This window comes from Bubalus bubalis, chromosome 11 (genome assembly GCF_019923935.1).
Source record: "Bubalus bubalis isolate 160015118507 breed Murrah chromosome 11, NDDB_SH_1, whole genome shotgun sequence".
Taxonomy (NCBI): Eukaryota; Metazoa; Chordata; class Mammalia; order Artiodactyla; family Bovidae; genus Bubalus; species Bubalus bubalis.
In genome coordinates this window covers 1,934,778-1,955,842 of record NC_059167.1, presented here as the reverse complement: position 1 = coordinate 1,955,842, position 21,065 = coordinate 1,934,778, and positions in this window count along the sequence as shown.

The following is a 21,065-nucleotide window of genomic DNA, read 5'->3' as shown; positions in this document are numbered from 1 at the left end:
TGTGCTCTCAATCCATCTGATGCACCGCTTAAATGGGTTTTGTAACGTGTTGTCTAGTTGAGGATGGTCTCTCTATTTGACACATTTTCTGTTCTGGTTAATACTTTTACAGCCATTAAATGATTGGCGATATGCCCATGTGATAAGGCTGGACCTGATTTCAAGGGATTTTAAATATTGATTTTTTTTTTTTAATAGCTTGAGGCACCTTCCTGGGAACAGTTGAGAAAAGCAGGTGATTGGGATTGGTGGGAACTTGTGAACCCGTGAAGAGCACTGTGAACATCCCTGCATCTCCAGGGGAGAAACCTCGGTGGGAGGCTTGTGCCCTGGTGGGGACTTGCAAAGAGGAGACAAGAGTTGGCAGCACGGCAATGTAAGATGCTGAGCACAATTCCACAAGGACGGGGCTTCCCCAGCCTATTCCAGTTACCCGTTTGGAAGGCGGTCCTATTCCTAGAAAAGCAACCCTCTTAATAAAGACAGTCTATGAGTATTCCCGTTGTTGTTCTGTTGCTAAGTCATGTCTGACTCTGAAACCTCATGGACTGCTGCACGCCAGGCCCCTCTGTCCTCTACTATCTCCCAGCGTTTGCTCAAAATTATGTCCATTGAGTCGGTGCTGCGATCTGACCTCCTCACCCTCTGCTGCCCGCTTCACCATTTTGCCTTTCGTCTTTCCCAGCATCAGGCTCTTTTCCATGAGAATTTCCAGTTTGTTGTGATCCACACATTTATGAGTATTATGAGTTTATAACTCAAAGTAGATGTAACAAGGTCTTTCCAGTTTGTTTTGACAAATAAATAAGACACCTTTGGACCTGCTTTAAGAAATCTATTTTAAAAATGTAGTGTAACTTACATGTTTTATCACTTACATATTCAACCACCTAAATGGCTTGAAAACAGTTTATTTTGTAAAGTGGGTTCAGTATTTTCCTCTGAAATATTTTTAAACCGTTCATTTCCAAGACAAACTAAGTAATACAAAAGTAATCTCTGAGCTGATCTCTGACCCAATCACAACAAATTCTAAAGCAGCAGCATCCAAATTAGTGCATCCATCAGCTAAACAGCAGCATCAGTCATTAATTTCTTTGTAAAACTGTTATTTTTCTGTTTAAAAGAGATAGTAAAATCATGTTTTTGTAAGTTCTGGTTTAAAATTGGAAAGGGATATGTGATCTCTCTAAAGAAGATAGTCTGCTTCAGAAAGCAGTTTGTATTCCATTCTGGGTTAGAGACGGTTACCAAGGAGACAGCTCAACCTCATCAGTAGGTTCTAGAATCAGGAATCTAGTGGCTTCTTAGGAAGTGTTTGTAGAAAGAAAAAGCAGAGAGAGAACGAAGGAAAGAAAAGAGGGAGGGGGAAGGGAGGGAAGACAGGCTCTTTCCTATTAGGAAAGACCATCATGATGGTTAATTTCAAGTGTTAACTTTGCTAGGCCACAGAACCCAGATGTTTGGGCAAATACTATTGTAAATATTTCTGTGACGGTATTTTTTAGACCACATTAACACTTAAATCAGTAGAGGTTGAGTAAAGCAGACCACCTTAACGTGGGTGAGACTCATCAAATCAGCTGAAGGCCTTAACTGAAAAACACTGACTACCCACTTAGAACAGAGACTTCTGCCAGAGACTGCCTTTTGAGTCAAACTGCAGCGTCAGCTCTTGCCTGGGTTCCCACTCCTGCTATAGTGCCGTCTCTCTTCCAGGCCGCACCTATGACCTCATATTGTTGTTGCTTTTCAGTCACTTAGTCGTGTCCGACTCTTTTTGACCCCATGGACTGCAGCATGCCAGGCCTCCCTGTCCATCACCAACTCCCGGAGTTTACCCAAACTCATGTCCATTGAGTCGGTGATGCCATCCAACCATCTCATCCTCTGTCGTCCCCTTCTCCCGTCCTCAATCTTTCCCAGCATCCAGGTCTTTTTCAATGAGTCAGTTCTTCACATCAGGTGACCCAACGCGTGGAGCTTCAGCCTCAGCATCAGTCCTTGCAGTGAGTGTTCAGGGCTGACTTCCTTTAGGATGGACTGGGTCTTATGCACAACAGTCCTGTGTGATATGTGGACGCCACCCCAAGTGCACAGCTCCGGCACCACAGCCCTCCCTGGGGCGCTCCTGGAGGACAGTGGTGAAGTGAGGCCTGTCTGGCTGGTGGAGCTCCAAGCAGTGCACCCAGTTGCTCACTGTGCTTGTTAGGAGAAATGGCAGATGTACAGTTAGAGAACAACTCACAGTTGGTGGCTGTGTGAGGTCTGTGGTTTGACTTGGAAGGAATATGACCAGGAAATCGGTGGCAAGGAGGTCTGGAGAAGAGGTGTGTGGACAGAGCTATCTGAATGAGCAAAAAATTGGAAGATATTGTCTTCCATGAGAATGCTCACCAAATGGGGACCCCAGCAGAAGAGGATTTTAATAGTCAAGGGGATAGGATGACCCACCGTGCAGATATCAGCCAGCCTCTCCCTGCCAGCCCTGCCATTGCCCAGTGGGCTCGTGAGCAAATGGCCATGGTGGCCGCGATAGAAGTTGTGCACAGGCTCAGCAGCATGGACTACTACTCACCAAGGTCACTTGGTCACAGCCACTGCTGAGAGTCCAATCTGCCAGCAGCAGAGAATGGCAAGGAGTCCCTGATACGGCATCATTGCCTGGGGTGATCAACCAGCTAGTTGGATAATTACATTGGATCCCTTCCATCTTGAAAGGGGCAATGCTTCGTTCTTACTGAAATAGACACTCTGGATATAGTGTTGCCTTTCCTATACATACTGCTTCTGCCAAAATTACCATCTGTGGATTTAGCAGAATGTCCTATCCACTGTCATGGCACCCCACAGAGCACTGCTTCCGAGGCTGTGTATGCTCTGAATCAGGGTCCCTATATGATGCCATTTCTCCCATACCAGGACTCACACTCTGGGACTCAGGGGTGGGAATGAGAAGGGCACCCCTTACTATTGCTCTTACTGACCCCCTGGCAACATCTTTGCTTCTTTCACCAAGATCTTATGCTCTGCTGGCCTGGTGGTCTTAGTTGCAGGGAGAGATGCTTTTGCTGAGAGACACAACCATTATTCCAGTGAACGGGAAGTTAGGACCGCCTCCCAGGTAGTGATACTTTGGGGGCCTCACGCCTCTGAATCAACAGGAAAGAGGGCATCACTGTGCTGACTGCAGTGGCTGATTCTCATTCAGTTCAGATCAGTCGCTCAGTCATGTCTGACTCTTTGCGACCCCATGAATCCCAGCACGCCAGGCCTCCCTGTCCATCACCAACTCCCGGAGTTCACTCAGACTCACGTCCGTCGAGTCAGTGAGGCCATCCAGCCATCTCATCCTCTGTTGTCCCCTTCTCCTCCTGCCCCCAATCCCTCCCGGCATCAGAGTCTTTTCCAATGAGTCAACTCTTCGCATGAGGTGGCCAAAGTACTGGAGTTTCAGCTTTAGCATCATTCCTTCCAAAGAAATCCCAGGGCTGATCTCCTTCAGAATGGACTGGTTGGATCTCCTTGCAGTCCAAGGGACTCTCAAGAGTCTTCTCCAACACCACAGTTCAAAAGCATCAATTCTTCGGTGCTCAGCCTTCTTCACAGTCCAACTCTCACATCCATACATGACCACAAGAAAAACCATAGCCTTGACTAGACGGACCTTTGTTGGCAAAGTAATGTCTCTGCTTTTGAATATGCTATCTAGGTTGGTCATAACTTTCCTTCCAGGGAGTAAGCGTCTTTTAATTTCATGGCTGCAATCACCATCTTCATTCATTTTGGAGCCCAGAAAAATAAAGTCTGACACTGTTTCCACTGTTTCCCTATCTATTTCCCATGAAGTGATGGGACCAGATGCCATGATCTTCGTTTTCTGAATGTTGAGCTTTAAGCCAACTTTTTCAATCTCCTCTTTCACTTTCATCAAGAGGCTCTTTAGCTCCTCTTCACTTTCTGCCATAAGGGTGGTGTCATCTGCATAGCTGAGGTTATTGGTATTTCTCCCAGCAATCTTGATTCCAGCTTGTGCTTCTTCCAGCAGAGCGTTCCTCATGATGTACTTTGCATAGAAGTTAAATAAGCAGGGTGACAATATACAGCCTTAACGTACTCCTTTTCCTATTTGGAACCAGTCTGTTGTTCCATGTCCAGTTCTAACTGTTGCTTCCTGACCTGCATATAGGTTTCTCAAGAGGCAGGTCAGGCAGCCTGGTATTCCCATCTCTTTCAGCATTTTCCAGTTTATTGTGATCCACACAGTCAAAGGCTTTGGCATAGTCAATAAAGCAGAAATAGATGTTTTTCTGGAACTCTCTTGCTTTTTCGACGATCCAGTGGATGTTGGCACTTTGATCTCTGGTTCCTCTGCCTTTTCTAAAATGAGCTTGAACATCTGGAGGTTCATGGTTAACGTATTGCTGAAGGCTGGCTTACAGAATTTTGAGCATTACTTTACTAGCATGTGAAATTAGTGCAATTGTGAGGCAGTTTGAACATTCTTTGGCATTGCCTTTCTTTGGGATTGGAATGAAAACTGACCTTTTCCACTCCTGTGGCCACTGCTGAGTTTTCCAAATTTGCTGGCATATTGAGTGCAGCACTTTCACAGCATCATCTTTCAGGATTTGGAATAGCTCAACTGGAATTCCATCACCTCCACTAGCTTTCTTCGTAGTGATGCTTTCTAAGGCCCACTTGACTTCACATTCCAGGATGTCTGGCTCTAGGTCAGTGATCACACCATCGTGATTATCTGAGTCGTGAGGATCTTTTTTGTACAGTTCTTTTGTGTATTCTTGTCATCTCTTCTTAATATCTTCTGCTTCTGTTAGGTCCATACCATTTCTGTCCTTTATCGAGCCCATCTTTGCATGAAATGTTCCCTTGGCATCTCTAATTTTCTTGAAGAGATCTCTAGTCTTTCCCATTCTGTTGTTTTCCTCTATTTCTTTGCAATGATCACTGAGGAAGTCTTTCTGATTTCTTCTTGCTATTCTTTGGAACTCTGCATTCACATGCTTATATCTTTCCTTTTCTCCTTTGTTTTTCACTTCTCTTCTTTTCACAGCTATTTGTAAGGCCTCCCCAGACAGCCATTTTGCTTTTTTGCATTTCTTTTCCATGGGGATGGTCTTGATTCCTGTCTCCTGTACAATGTCACGAACCTCATCCCATAGTTCACCAGACACTCTATCTATCAGATCTAGGCCCTTAAATCTATTTCTCACTTCCACTGTATAATCATAAGGGATTTGATTTAGGTCATACCGGAATGGTCTAGTGGTTTTCCCTACTTTCTTCAATTACAGTCTGAATTTGGCAAAAAGGAGTTCATGGTCTGAGCCACAGTCAGCTCCTGGTCTTGTTTTTGCTGACTGTATAGAGCTTCCCCATCTTTGCCGCAAAGAAAATAATCAATCTGATTTCGGTGTTGGCCATCTGGTGATGTCCATTCTCATTACCAAGGGGGAACTGGACTGCTGGCTCACAAGGCAGCTAAGGAAGAGCGTGTATGGAAGACAGGAGACCCCATGGGGTTTCTCTTGGTGTTGCCATGTCTGCAATGGGAAAGTGCGACCACCCAAGCCTGGCGGGACTGCTAATGGCCCAGAGCCTTCAGGAAAGAGGTTTTAGGTCACCCACCAGTTATGGAAGCCTGACCAGTTGAACTGCTTCCTGATAGCAAATGGAGCACGGAATGGGTAGTGAAAGAAGATGTTTATAAATAGCGGCTGTGACCACATGGCCTGCTTCAGGAGCAAGGACTGTAACTGTCATGACTACCTCTTCCTTATTTTGCTATGAATACGTTTGTATGTGCGTATGATATATTTATAAAGCTGTATAGATATCATATCTCTTTTCTTCTCTATCATGTAATGTAAGATGTATTGACTTTATATCATAATATTTAAGTACTGCTAACTTTATATCATTGTATTTAGGTTACAAAATGTCAAGGAGAAGAGTAAAGGTCATCTAAGGACTGCATTTTCTTCTGGGGAAACTGTGCTTTTGGTTTGGTGCAGGATAGTTGCATCATGTTAGATGAAAGTATGACCTTGTTACTGTCTTTATCTGGAGATTAAGTATGGTTTAAGGAGCTGTATATGGGTGCCAGGTTGTCAAGGCATGGGCTTGTGAAGTTAGTTTTAAGTGTCAACTAGGTTAGGCCACAGAATCCAGCTATTTGGGCAAATCCCAGTCTAGATGGTGATATGAAGATTTTTTTTTAAGATGAGATTAACATTTAAATCAGTCAGCTTTGAGTACAGCAGATGTGGGTGGGTTTCATCCCATCAGCTGAACATCTCAAAGGAAAAAGACTGAGACCCTGGTACATCCAGCAACTGAGGATTATTCAGTGCTACAGAGAAGTATGCTACCAAGCCATGAAAAAGCAGGGCTCAAATGCATATGCTAAATGAAAGAAGGCAGTCTGAAAAGTCTGCATACTGTATAATGTGAACTGTGTGACATTCTGGGAAAGGCAAAACCGGACAGTTTCAAAAGATCATTTGTTGAATAAGCGATAAAAAGGTGGTTCATGGAGGATTTTCAGGGCAGTGAAACTGCTCTGTATGAGGCTATAATGATGGACATAAGTCTTTATACCTTTCTCCAACCGCATAAAATATACAGCAGCAGGCGCGACTCTTCCTGGCTGTGCTGGGCCGTGGCTGCCGCGCTAGAGCTGCTGTGGTTGAACACGGGGCTCGGGAGCACAGGCTGAGCTGCCCTGAGTCACATGGGATTTTAGTTCCCCGACCAGGGATCACACCTGTATCCCCGTCCCTGAAAGGCAGATTGCTAACCCCTGGGCCACCGGGAAGTCCCTGTAACACCCGGCGTGGATCTCGTCTTCACTTGGTTGCGCCAGGTCTCCGCTGTGGCAGGCAGGATCTTTGGTCCTCCTCATGGGCCTGTGGGATATTTTGTTCCTCAGTTGCAGCCTGTGGGACCTACTTCCCTGACCAGGGATTGAACCCCGGCCCCCCTGCATTGGGAGTGGAGAGTTCTAACCACTGGACAGCCAGGGAAGGCCCCAAGACTGAACCTGAATGTAAAATATGGACTCATGAGTGATGATGATGTGTTAACGCAAGTTCAACTGCAATGAATGTACCCTCTGATTGGGGATGTTGATCACGGGGAGGATGTGCATGGGCGGGGGTGGGGGCTTTGTGGGAAATCTCTACCTTTCTCTAAAGCTTGCTGTGAGCCTCAGGCTGCTCTAAAAATAAAGTCTATTCACAAAAACTTAAATAAAAAGACTGGGGTACTCCAAGTAACAGGTAATTCTGCCTCCAGACAGTTTTTCAACTCAAGCCACAAAATCAGCTATTCTGTGAGTCTCTAGTCAGTTAGCCTATCCTGCACAGCCTCCAAAATCACATGTATTAAATTGTTGTTGTGGTTTAGTCACTAAGTTGAGTCTGACCCTTTTGCAATTGCGTGGAGTGTAGTCCATCAGGCTCCTCTGTCCAAGGGATTTCCCAGGCAAGAATACAGAGTGGGTTGCCACTTCCTTCACCAGGGGATCTTCCCAACCCAGGAATGGAACCCATGTCCCCTGCATTGGCAGGCAGATTTTTTACCCCTCAGTTCAGTTCAGTCGCTCAGTCGTGTCCAACTCTTTGCGACCCCATGGACTGCAGCATATCAGGCTTCCTTGTCTATCACCAACTCCCGGAGTTTACCCAAACTCATGACCATTGAGTTGGTGATCTGCCCAACCATCTCACTCTCTGTCATCCCCTTCCCTTCCCACCTTCAATCTTTCCCAGCATCAGGGTCTTTTCAAGTGAGTCAGTGCCTTGCATCAGGAGGCCAAAGTATTGGAGTTTAAGCCTCAACATTAGTCCTTCCAACAAACACCCAGGACTGATCTCCTTTAGGATGGACTGGTTGGATCTCCTTGCAGTCCAAGGGACTCTCAAGAGTCTTCTCCAACACCACAGTTCAAAAGAATCAATTCTTCGGTGCTCAGCTTTCCTTATAGTCCAACTCTCACATCCATACATGACCACTGGAAAAACCATAGCCTTGACTAGATGGACCATTGTTGGCAAAGTAATGTCTCTGCTTTTTAATATGCTGTCTAGGTTGGTCATAGCTTTTCTTCCAAGGACCAAGTGCCTTTTAATTTTATGGCTGCAATCACCATCTTTGGTCATTTTGGAGCCCCCCCCCCCCAAAATAAAGTCAGCCACTGTTTCCATTGCTTCCCCATCTATTTGTCATGAAATGATGGGACCGGATGCCATGATCTTAGTTTTCTGAATGTTGAGCTTGAAGCCAACTTTTTCACCCTCCTCTTTCACTTTCATCAAGAGGCTCTTTAGTTCTTCTTCACTTTCTGCCATAAGGGTGGTGTCATCTGCATATATAGGGTTATTGATATTTCTCCCAGCAATCTTGATTCCAGCTTGTGCTTCCTCCAGCCCAGCGTTTCTCATCATGTACTCGGCATAGAAGTTAAATAAGCAGGGTGACCATATACAGCCTTGACGTACTCCTTTCCCGATTTGGAGCCAGTCTGTTGTTCCATGTCCAGTTCTAACTGTTGCTTCTTGACCTGCATACAGATTTCTCAGGAGTCAGGTCAGGTGATCTGGTATTCCCATCTCTTTAAGAATTTTCCACAGTTTGTTGTGATCCACACAGTCAGAAGAGTCAGACATGACTGAGCGACTGAACTGAACTGAACTGAACTGACACAGTAGAGACTTTGGCACAGTCAGTAAAGCAGAAATAGAAGTGTTTCTGAAACTCTCTTGCCTTTTTGATGATCCAACAGATGTTGGCAATTTGATCTCTGGTTCCTCTGCCTTTTCTAAGCGCAGGCGGCTGCAACTGGCGCACTAAGCACAGGCAAGAGGAGCCACCCCACATCCGAGGTCAGGGGCAGAAGCCAGAAGGACCCCATGCCCGAAGGGCGGCAGCCAAGAGAAGTTACCCCATGTCCAAGGTCAGGGGCAGCGGCAAGAGTGCCAGACCGCGACGGCACAGGAACGGCGGAGAGGAGCTACCCCGCGTCCAAGGTCAAGGGCGGTGGCTGGGAGGAGCAAACCCACGTCCATGGAGCCATGGCTGCACGGGCGCAGGAGAGCCTAGAGGAGCTATCCCACCTTTAAGGTCAGGAAGGGCGGCGGTGAGGAGATACCACTCGTCCAAGGTAAGGAGCAATGGCTGCGCTTTGCTGGAGCAGCCGTGAAGAGATACCCCACGCCCAAGGTAAGAGAAACCCAAGTAAGATGGTAGGTGTTGCAAGAGGGCATCAGAGGGCAAACACACACACACAATGAAACCATACTCACAGAAAACTAGTCAATCTAATCACACTAGGACCACAGCCTTATCTAACTCAATGAAACTAAGCCATGCCCATGGGGCAACCCAAGATGGGTGGGTCATGGTGGAGAAATCTGACAGAATGTGGTCCACTGGAGAAGGGAATGGCAAACCACTTCAGTATTCTTGCCTTGAGAACCCCATGAACAGTATGAAAAGGCAAACTGATAGTATACTGAAAGAGAAACTCCCCAGGTCAGTAGGTGCCCAAGATGCTACTGGAGATCAGTGGAGAAATAACTCCAGAAAGAATGAAGGGATGGAGCCAAAGCAAAAAGAACACCCAGCTGTGGATGTGACTGGTGATAGAAGCAAGGTCCGAAAAAAAAAAAAAAGAAGAAGCAAGGTCCAATGCTTTAAAGACCAATATTGCATAGAAACCTGGAATGTCAGGTCCATGAATCAAGGCAAATTGGAAGTGGTCAAACAGGAGATGGCAAGAGTGAATGTCGACATTCTAGGAATCAGCGAACTGAAATGGACTGGAATGGGTGAATTTAACTCAGATGACCATTATATCTACTACTGCGATCAGGAATCCCTCAGAAGAAATGGAGTGGCCATCATAGTCAACAAAAGAGTCCGAAATGCAGTACTTGGATGCAGTCTCAAAAATGACAGAATGATCTCTGTTCGTTTCCAAGGCAAACCATTCAATATCACAGTATTCCAAGTCTATGCCCCAACCCGTAACACTGAAGAAGCTGAAGTTGAATGGTTCTATGAAGACCTACAAGACCTTTTAGAACTAACACCCAAAAAAGATGTCCTTTTCATTATAGGGGACTGGAATGCCAAAGTAGGAAGTCAAGAAACACCTGGAGTAACAGGCAAATTTGGCCTTGGAATACGGAATGAAGCAGGGCAAAGACTAATAAGAGTTTTGCCAAGAAAATGCACTGGTCATAACAAACATCCTCTTCCAACAACACAAGAGAAGACTCTATACATGGACATCACCAGATGGTCAACACCAAAATTCGACTGATTATATTCTTTGCAGCCAAAGATGGAGAAGCTCTATACAGTCAGCAAAAACAAGACCAGGAGCTGACTGTGGCTCAGACCATGAACTGCTTATTGCCAAATTCAGACTTAAATTGAAGAAAGTAGGAAAAACCACTAGACCATTCAGGTATGACCTAAATCAAATCCCTTATGATTATACAGTGGAAGTGAGAAATAGATTTAAGGGACTAGATCTGATAGATAGAGTGTCTGATGAACTATGGGATGAGGTTCGTGACATTGTACAGGAGACAGGGATCAAGACCATCCCCATGGAAAAGAAATGCAAAAAAGCAAAATGGCTGTCTGGGGAGGCCTTACAAATAGCTGTAAAAAGAAAAGAAGTGAAAAGTGAAGGAGAAAAGGAAAGATATAAACATCTGAATGCAGAGTTCCAAAGAATAGCAAGAAGAGATAAGAAAGCCTTCTTCAGCGATCAATGCAAAGAAATAGAGGAAAACAACAGATTGGGAAAGACTAGAGATCTCTTCAAGAAAATTAGAGATACCAAAGGAACATTTCATGCAAAGATGGGCTCGATAAAGGACAGAAATGGTATGGACCTAACAGAAGCAGAAGATATTAAGAAGAGATGGCAAGAATACACAGAAGAACTGTACAAAAAAGATCTTCACGGCCCAGATAATCACGATGGTGTGATCACTGACCTAGAGCCAGACATCCTGGAATGTGAAGTCAAGTGGGCCTTAGAAAGCATCACTACGAACAAAGCTAGTGGAGGTGATGGAATTCCAGTTGAGCTATTCCAAATCCTGAAAGATGATGCTGTGAAAGTGCTGCACTCAATATGCCAGCAAATTTGGAAAACTCAACAGTGGCCACAGGACTGGAAAAGGTCAGTTTTCATTCCAATCCCAAAGAAAGGCAATGCCAAAGAATGCTCAGACTACCGCACAATTGCACTCATCTCACATACTAGTAAAGTAATGCTCAAAATTCTCCAACCCAGCCTTCAGCAATATGTGAACCATGAACTTCCAGATGTTCAAGCTGGTTTTAGAAAAGGCAGAGGAACCAGAGATCAAATTGCCAACATCTGCTGGATCATTGAAAAAGCAAAAGAGTTCCAGAAAAACATCTATTGCTGCTTTATTGACTATGCCAAAGCCTTTGACTGTGTGGATCACAATAAACTGTGGACAATTCTGAAAGAGATGGGAATACCAGACCACCTGACCTGCCTCTTGAGAAACCTATATGCAGGTCAGGAAGCAACAGTTAGAACTGGACATGGAACAACAGACTGGTTCCAAATAGGAAAAGGAGTACATCAAGGCTGTATATTGTCACTCTGCTTATTTAACTTCTATACAGAGTACATCATGAGGAACGCTGGGCTGGAAGAAGCACAAGCTGGAATCAAGATTGCCAGGAGAAATATCAATAACCTCAGATATGCAGATGACACCACCCTTATGGCAGAAAGTGAAGAGGAACTCAAAAGCCTCTTGATGAAAGTGAAAGTGGAGAGTGAAAAAGTTGGCTTCAAGCTCAACATTCAGAAAACGAAGATCATGGCATCTGGTCCCATCACTTTATGGGAAATAGATGGGGAAACAGTGGAAACAGTGTCAGACTTTATTTTTTTGGGCTCCAAAATCACTGCAGATGGTGACTGCAGCCATGAAATTAAAAGACGCTTACTCTTTGGAAGGAAAGTAATGACCAACCTAGACAGCATATTCAAAAGCAGAGACATTACTTTGCCAACAAAGGTCCGTCTAGTCAAGGCTATGGTTTTTCCTGTGGTCATGTATGGATGTGAGAGTTGGACTGTGAAGAAGGCTGAGCACCGAAGAATTGATGCTTTTGAACTGTGGTGTTGGAGAAGACTCTTGAGAGTCCCTTGGACTGCAAGGAGATCCAGCCAGTCCATTCTGAAGGAGATCAGCCCTGGGATTTCTTTGGAAGGAATGATGCTAAAGCTGAAACTTCAGTACTTTGGCCACCTCATGGGAAGGGTTGACTTATTGGAAAAGACTCTGATGCTGGGAGGGATTGGGGGCAGGAGGAGAAGGGGACAACAGAGGATGAGATGGCTGGATGGCATCACTGACTTGATGGACGTGTCTCAGTGAACTCCGGGAGTTGGTGAGGGACAGGGAGGCCTGGCGTGCTGGGATTCATGGGGTTGCAAAGAGTCGGACACAACTGAGCGACTGATCTGATCTGATCTGATCCTCTGCTTTTTCTAAAACCAGCTTGAACATCTGGAAGTTCACAGCTCACGTACTGTTGAATCCTGGCTTGGGGAATATTGAGCATTACTTTACTAGCGTGTGAGATGAGTGCAATTGTGCAGAGTTTGAACATTCTTTGGCATTGCCTTTCTTTGGGATTGGAATGAAAACTGACCTTTTCCAGTCCTGTGGCCACTGCTGAGTTTTCCAAATTTGCTGGCATATTGAGTGCAGCACTTTCACATCATCTTTTAGGATTTGAAATAGCTCAACTGGAATTCCATCACCTCCACTAGCTTTCTTCGTAGTGATGCTTTCTAAGGCCCACTTGACTTCACATTCCAGGATGTCTGGCTCTAGGTGAGTGATCACACCATCATGATTATTTGGGTCGTGAAGATCTTTTTTGTACAGTTCTGTGTATTCTTGCCACCTCTTCTTAATATCTTCTGCTTCTGTTAGGTCCATACCATTTCTGTCCTTAATTGTGCCCATCTTTGCATGAAATGTTCCCTTGGTATCTCTAATTTTCTTGAAGAGATCCCTAGTCTTTCGCATTCTATTGTTTTCCTCTATTTCTTTGCATTGATCACTGAGGAAGGCTTTCTTATCTCTCCTTGTATTCTTTGGAACTCTGCATTCAATCCCCGAATCCCATGAGTCAATCCTTAAAAATCTATGTGTGTGTGTATGTGTGTGTGTGTGTGTGGTGTAATACATCCTTTGGTTGTATCTCTCTGTTTCTGGAGAATCCTAATATAAACATTATATTTTGAGACCACGTGCCGCAGCTGCGAAGCCCGCACTCCCTAGAGCACATGCTCCACGCCATCAGAGGCCATGGCAGTGAGAAGCCCCGCACTGCAGCTCCAGAGGACCCCCGCTCACAGCAACCGGAGCAAAGCCCATGCAGCAACAAGACCCAGCACTGCAAAAAATGAACAAAGAAATATATATATATATATATATATATATATATATAATATATACATTATATAAACATTATATATATAAACATGTTCTGCATGTCTTTAAGTGTTTGTTTGTTTGTTTTAATGGCGGTTGTTTCAAGGAGAGAAAGATGATGTAACTCAAATCTTGAGGAGATGGGAAGCGTTAGAGGATGGTTGCAGTCAGAGGTAAGGCACTCCTGATCAAAGGCATCCAGCCCCACTAAAGAAGTTCAGGATGAGTCTCAAAGTTTTAATAAAGTGTGAGAAGGATCTGATGGTCAAAGTTGCAGCAGGTAGTGGAGGGCAGAGGCAGCATCCGCACCGAATGGTCCCTTTCTTTAATGACTCCTACCAGACAGACGAGCGGATCCCGTCCCAGTGATCCTGAGAGTCAGGCCCTTTGATGGCAGCCACGGTGCTGGTCAGGCCAGCAGACGCTTTGATCGGAAGTATAAAGGTTCCAATAACTGGAGAAAGAAAGATGCTACGGAGCTTTACGAATACAACAAAGACTGGCTCCCCCGGTGGCTCAGTGGGGAAGAACCGCCTGCCGGTGCTGGGGACACGGGCTCCATCCCTGGTCCAGGTAGATCCCACAGGCCGCGGAGCAACTAAGCCCGTGCGCCACAACCCCCGAGCCAGCGCTCTGGAGCCCGGAGACGCAGCTCCCGAGACCACGTGCCGCGGCTGCGAAGCCCACACTCCCTAGAGCGCATGCTCCACGCCATCAGAGGCCACGGCAGTGAGAAGCCCCGCACTGCAGCTCCAGAGGACCCCCGCTCGCCGCGACCGGAGAAAAGCCCATGCAGCAACAAGACCCAGCACTGCAAAAAATAAACAAATAAGTAATTTATTTTAAAAAAAGAATGCAACAAAGATTAACAGTGACGGATCAGATTCAAGGGTGGATGAGAAGTGTAGCAAATGTATTTAGGTATGCATTTTTCTTACAGCCGCTTGCTCTATGGGGCTACCTTCTTCGCTTTTTAATATTTGTTATCTGTTTTAATAAAGAGACTTTGTCTTTGTAAAAAGAAATTATAATCAGGTTATAAAATAAATTAATCTTTTGACTAATGATACCTTTGGGAGATTTGGGTGTTTTAGACTGTAAAGCTCTAACGTAAGAATCATCACTTACTTGGTGGCCAGTATCCTAATCATATGCAAAGCACTAAGAGGAACTAAACAATGTTTTGAGTGCCAGGCCGACAAGCTCAACCCCACAAGGAGAAAAAAATATTGGAGAAGAAAAACGATATTAAAACTTGCATGTCTGGGTGAACTTCAAATGCTGTGCGAATCCTCGTGACCAATCATTATAGCAGAATAGCACTCAAGACACCCTATCTAAGTCTACGGTTGTGAACTTTTTCAAGTTATAAGGACTATATTATTTTCAAAATTACTGGGAATTTCTATAGAAGGCTCCCATCTCTTTAAGAATTTTCCAGTTTGCTGTCATCCACACACTCATAGGCTTTAGTGTAACCAATGAAGCAGAACTCACATTTTTTTGGAATTCCCTTGGTTTCTTCATGATCCAACGAATGTTGGCAATTTGATTTCTGGTTCCTTCGATTTTTCTAAACCCAGCGTGTACATCTGGAAGTTCTCGGTTCACGTCCTACTGAAGGCTAACTTGAAGGATTTTGAGCATTACCTTGCTAGTATGTGAAAGCAGCACAGTTGCGTTATACTTTAAACATTCTTTGGCATTGCTCTTCTTTGGGACTGGAATGAAAACTGACCTTTTCCAGTCCTATGGCCACCACTGAGTTTTCCGAATTTTATGACATGTTGAGTGCGACACTTTAACAGCATTATCTTTTAGGATTTTAAATAGCTCTGCTGGAATTCCATCACCTCCACTAGCTTTGTTCATATCAATGGTAATGCTTCCTAAGGTCCACTTGACTTCACAGTCCAGAATGTCTGACTTCAGATGAGTGACCACACCATCATGGTTATCCAGGTCATTAAGATCTTTTTGGATAGTTCTTCTGTATATTCTTGCCACCTCGTCTTAATCTCTTCTTCTATTAACTCCTTATGGTTTCTGTCCTTTATCATGCCCATCCTTGCATGAAATATTTCCTTGATATCTCCAATTTTCTTGAAGAGATTTCTAGTCTTTCCCATTCTATTATTTTCCTCTATTTCTTTGCATTGTTCATTTAAGAAGGCCTTCTTATCTCTTCTTGATATTCTCTGGAACTCTGCATTCAGTTGAGTATATCTTTCCCTTTCTGCCTTGCCTTCCCCTTCCCTTCTTTCCTTAGCTATTTGTAAAGCCTCCTAAGGCAACCACTTTGCCTTCTTGCATTTCTTTTTTCTTTGGGATGTTTTTGGTCACTGCCTCCTGAACAATGAATGTTAGGAACTTCCGTCCATAATTCTTCAACAAGCAACAGTTAGAACCAAACATGAAACAACTGACTGGTTCAAAACTGGGAAAGGAGTACGACAATACTGTATATTGTTACCCTGTTTATTTAACCTACACGCAGAGTCCAGGGATTCTCAGGTGGCATTAGTGGTAAAGAACCTGCCTGCCAATGTATGAGATGTAAGAGACACAGATTTGATCCCTGGGTTGGAAAGATCCCCTGGAGGAGAGCATGGCAACCCATTCCGGTATTCTTGCTTGGAGAGTCCCATGGACAGAGGCGCCTGGGGGGCTACAGTCCAAAGGGTCACAAAGACTCAGACATGACTGAAGCAACTTCGCGTGCACATCACGGCAGAGTATATCATGCTAAATGCTGGGCTGGATGAATCACAAACTGGAATCAAGACTGCCGGGAGAAATATCAACAACCTCAGATATGCAGATGATATCATTCTAATGACAGAAAGTGAAGAGAAACTAAAGAGCCTCTTGATGAGGTTGAAAAAGCTAGCTTGAAACTCAACATTCAGAAAACTAATATCATGGCATCCGGTCCCATCACTTCGTGACAAAGAAAGGGGGAAAAAGTGAAAGCAGTGACAGACTTTATTTTTTTGGCTCCAAAATCACTGCAGACGGTGACTGCACCCTTGAAATTAAAGGGCATGTGCTCCTCGGAAGGAAAGCTGTGGCGCACCTGGACAGTGTGCTAAAAAGCAGAGACATCATTTTAATGAGAAAGATCTGTATAGTCAAAGCTTTGGTTGGGCCGTAAAGAACGCTGAGCACCAAAGAATTGATGCTTTCATAGTGTGGTGGTGGAGAAGACTCCTGAGAGTCTCTTGGACAGCAAAGAGGTCAAGCCAGTCAGTCCTAAAGGAAATCAACCTTGTCTGTTCATTTGAAGGACTGTTGCTAAAGCTGAAGCTCCAAAACTTTGACCACCTGATGCAAAGGGCCAACTGACTAGAAAAGACCCTGATGCTGGGAAAGACTGAAGGCAAAAGGAGACGAGGCGGCAGAGGATGACATGGTTAGACAACATCATGGGCTCAATGGACATGAATGTAAGCAAACTATGAAAGACAGTGGTGATCTGAGGAGCCTGGTGTGCTGTAGTCCATGAGGTTGCAAAGAATCAGACACGACTTAGCTACCATACAACAGCGACCTCTAGAATGCTAGCCATATTTTGGTATCTGATGCAAACATGAAATGACAAAAAAGTTCCTAGGAATTTGTAAGTTACTTTAAATGAATGTGCATATTCATTCATATGCATGAGCTCCATAATTACTTAGTTTAGGCAAGTTTTGAGCCCCTGGCCGAGGTGGTGCTAGTGGTAAAGAGCCTGCCTGCCAGTGCAGGAGACTTTAGAGACCCACGTTCAACCCCTGGGTGCAGAAGAGCCCCTGGAGAAGGGAATGGCAGCCCATTGCAGTATTCTTGCCTGGAGAATCCCGGGGACAGAGGAGCCTGGTGGGCTACAGTCCATGGGGCCGCAGTGAGTTGGACACGACTGAAGGGACTTGGTGAGCACAGCACAGTAATTCTTTAGTAGCTTCAGGGCTCATCTGCCACTGGTTTATTTAACGAGATTCGAAGCGTCTCAATAACCTACACCCTTAAAATCTCTGCATCTTACTGAGAGCAAAAGCAAGGTCCTCCTTCTGGATTCCTTATCACGGCTCCCACTGATGCTCTTAATAGCCTCCTAACTGGTCTCACTGCCTCCACTCACCTCCAGACCCTCTCCCAATTCAAATTCCTCCTTCATGTCACAGCCAGAGGTACCTTTCGAAAATCCTAGATCTGATCTGGCCACTTCCCCGCTCAGATGTTCTCCTGGCTCCTCAACACCGAGAGCAGTGGTCCCAATCCTGAGCACACCAGAGACTCATCTGGAGAACCCCTTAAAATGAAGATCATCATGGGGTTCCATTCCCAGAGTTTCTGATGCAGTAAGTCTAAGGCCAGGACCAATGGTTTGCCTTTCAAAGACATTTCCAGGTGATGGTGGTGGTGTGAGACCGCATTTCAAAAACTACAGCCCTAGAATGTAAAACCCAGACTTCTTAATATAATCAAAGGAGGTCCTCCACTGTCCAGACCCTGACATCTCTCAAATGTCATCTCCTGCCTGGTCTGCCCTTCACCCATTACCCGCTTATCAAATTCCAGCTCATCCTGAGCTTAAGCCTCACGTCCCTCTCAGAGTGCCCTTCAAGCAAAATCAATCAGTTCCTCTTTCAAGTGCCCACTGACTTTGTATGCATCGCTCTTAAAATGAGCATCGCCTCTCTTTGCAAAGAGAGATTCGCCCCCTAGATTGGGTGCCCCGTGAAGATGGGATCTGGTCATACAGCTTCGTGCTTCCAGCATCAGAAGATAGGGTGCTTAGTAAGTATTTATATGGGCTTTTAAATCAGGGTAAATAGCAAATGTACAACTTTTCAGTCACCATGTTTCTCTTAGACATTTAGAAGCCCTGCACCCTGCTGCATCTCGTCAGTAGGATTAGACTGTTGTCAGTGACTTGGAGTTCAAGATGCTGCTTGCAGCAAAGAAAGTACGATGTCATTAACGTCCTGTAGTTATTTGTGATCCTGATTTAAAAAGACATGTATACGCCATGTGTGCAAATACAGTGAAGAACCATCTGCAATCTTGATTGGAATCTAAGGGCAACTAGACTGACACCAAGCCAAAAAGTTGTGTTTGTCTCTGAAACGCCGTACGGTTCCATGAAAATAAAAGATGGCTATGTATCTCTTACAAACAGAACTGAGAATTCCCAGATAACAGAATACTTGGAGTACAGCAATTAGAGATGGAGCAACATCTAAATTGTGGAGACTCGCTATGGTCCATGAGATAAAGAGAGAAAAGAAAGTCTATAAGAACAACTGCCGTGGCTGTTTGTAAACGGTGAACGTCCTGTGCTCCTCGTCTTCGACTGTTTGTGGGGTTTGCCTCTGGAGAAACACCTGCACCGCTGAAAATCAGCATCTTCAAATGCAAATAATACTATATACACAGGGTCTATCATTCTACTATTGGTTCTGACGTGATGTGTATTCTGGTTGTTTACTCATTGACGATTGGAGGATGATCGCTCCGAGGGTAGATATATCTGGTCTCTAACCGCCATAACCCATCAGTTACCCCTTCCTTCCTTCTTTCCTTCCTCCCTTCCCTCTTTCCCTCTGATTCTCTTGCCCTTATATATTCATACGCACACATACAAATTATATATATATACACACATACACACATTCTCCTGTTATTCAATTACTTCTCTTGATTTTCATTAATTCATTCATCAGAGGATCCTCCTCATGCTCTGATAAAAGCTACCAAACTTTGCTCAGCCTTTAACTATCTGTTATCAGATCCTGCTCATCAGAACACATTCAGCATTTATAATGTTCTCCAGAAATTTTGTTCATTTTTATTCAATAAATAATTGAGTGTGGCAGGTTCTGGTGACGCCACAGTGAATAAAATAAATATGATTCCTGACCTCACTGGGCTCCCAACATGATGAGGGAGACTGTCGGTAAATAAGTAATCTCCCAAATAAGTAAACAATTACCAAGTACAAGAGCCTTGAAAGAAAACTCTTTCCTATGAAACACTAAGAATAGAGGATCTCATCTATGATACTGCAAGGGTGGCAACATCAACACTGCAGCCTACAGACTGGCCCAGCTAGTTAGGAACTAAAAAGAAAAATAATTTAATTAAGGGTTATTTGACAACCACAAAAGTAAAAGAATGATGCTAACTTACAGGAAGCAAAGATGGAATATTTCATCATCAACCCCAATTCTCCTCCCTTTCTTATATCCAAGCCCTTGGTCATGATTGTTTCAACCCCTCCCATAAAAGGGGTGATGTGCACTTCCCAACTGAAACTTTGGTTTTGCCTTGGAATTTGATTTGACCAAGAGAAGGAGCCAAACATGATGTTGTGCCAGTCTTGAGTCTAAGTCTCAAGAGTCAAGAGTCTCAAGGCGTGCATTTATATTTGCCTTGAAGATCCCCTGGAGAAGGGAATGGTGACCCACTCGATATTCTTGCCTGGAGAATCCCATGGACAGAGGAGCCTGGCAGGCTACAGTCCACGGGGTCACAGAGAATCGAACACAACCCAGTGGCTAAGCACACGGCACTTGCGCCGTTGCAGTGAGAAGAACACGCCCAGATTACCTTGCTGGCCCCCGGAGGACGAGAGACACTCAGAGCAACCTGACCTTCCAGGTGTGTGCTGGTCAATCCTGGTTGAAGGCAGAGCCTCCAGCCATCCCACAAGCACACGTGTGAGCCCAGCTTACTTCAGATCTGGGCTGACCCAACAGACCCAAAGGTACATGAACTGCAATAATAAATAATTATTTTTTGAGCCACTGAGTTTTGGCTTATTTTGTTACATAGCTAATTGTGAGCAACAGCTATTTAATTACATAGCTATTGTGAGCAATAGTTAACTGATGCAGTGTGTCAGAGAATTCTTCTCCTGGAAAGTGACATTTGGACTGAGACCTAAATATTACTTAGGTATTAGACAGATAAAGCATAAAAGAGTCTCTTTATGGAGGGGAGACTCCAGGTGAGAAAGAGCTTGATCATTCAAATGACTGGAAGAAGGTTTAGAGAAAAGAATGAGCTGAAGACAGACAGCAGGGGTTAGATCACGCACAAATCCTCATATAGTCTTTTTAGAGAATTTCAGGTTAAATTTCGAAAATTGAACACATTACTCTGATAAAAAGGAACAATATTGTGCCATTTGCAGAGACGTGGATGGACCTAGGGACTTTCATACAGAGTGAAGTCAGAAAGAGAAAAACAAATATCATATATTAACACATATATGTGGAATCTAGAAAAACGATACAGATGAACCTATTTGCACAGCAGAAATAGAGACGTAGACGTAAAGAACAAACACACGTGGGATGAACTGGGAGACGGGGATGGACAGATATACACTACTCTGTATAAAAGGGATAACCAATGAGAATCTATTATGTAGCACAGGGAATTCTACTCAGTGCTCGATGGTGACCTAAATGGGAAGGAAATTCAAAAAAGAGGGGATGTATGTTTACATTTAGCTGATTCACTTTGCTGTACAGCAGAAACCCA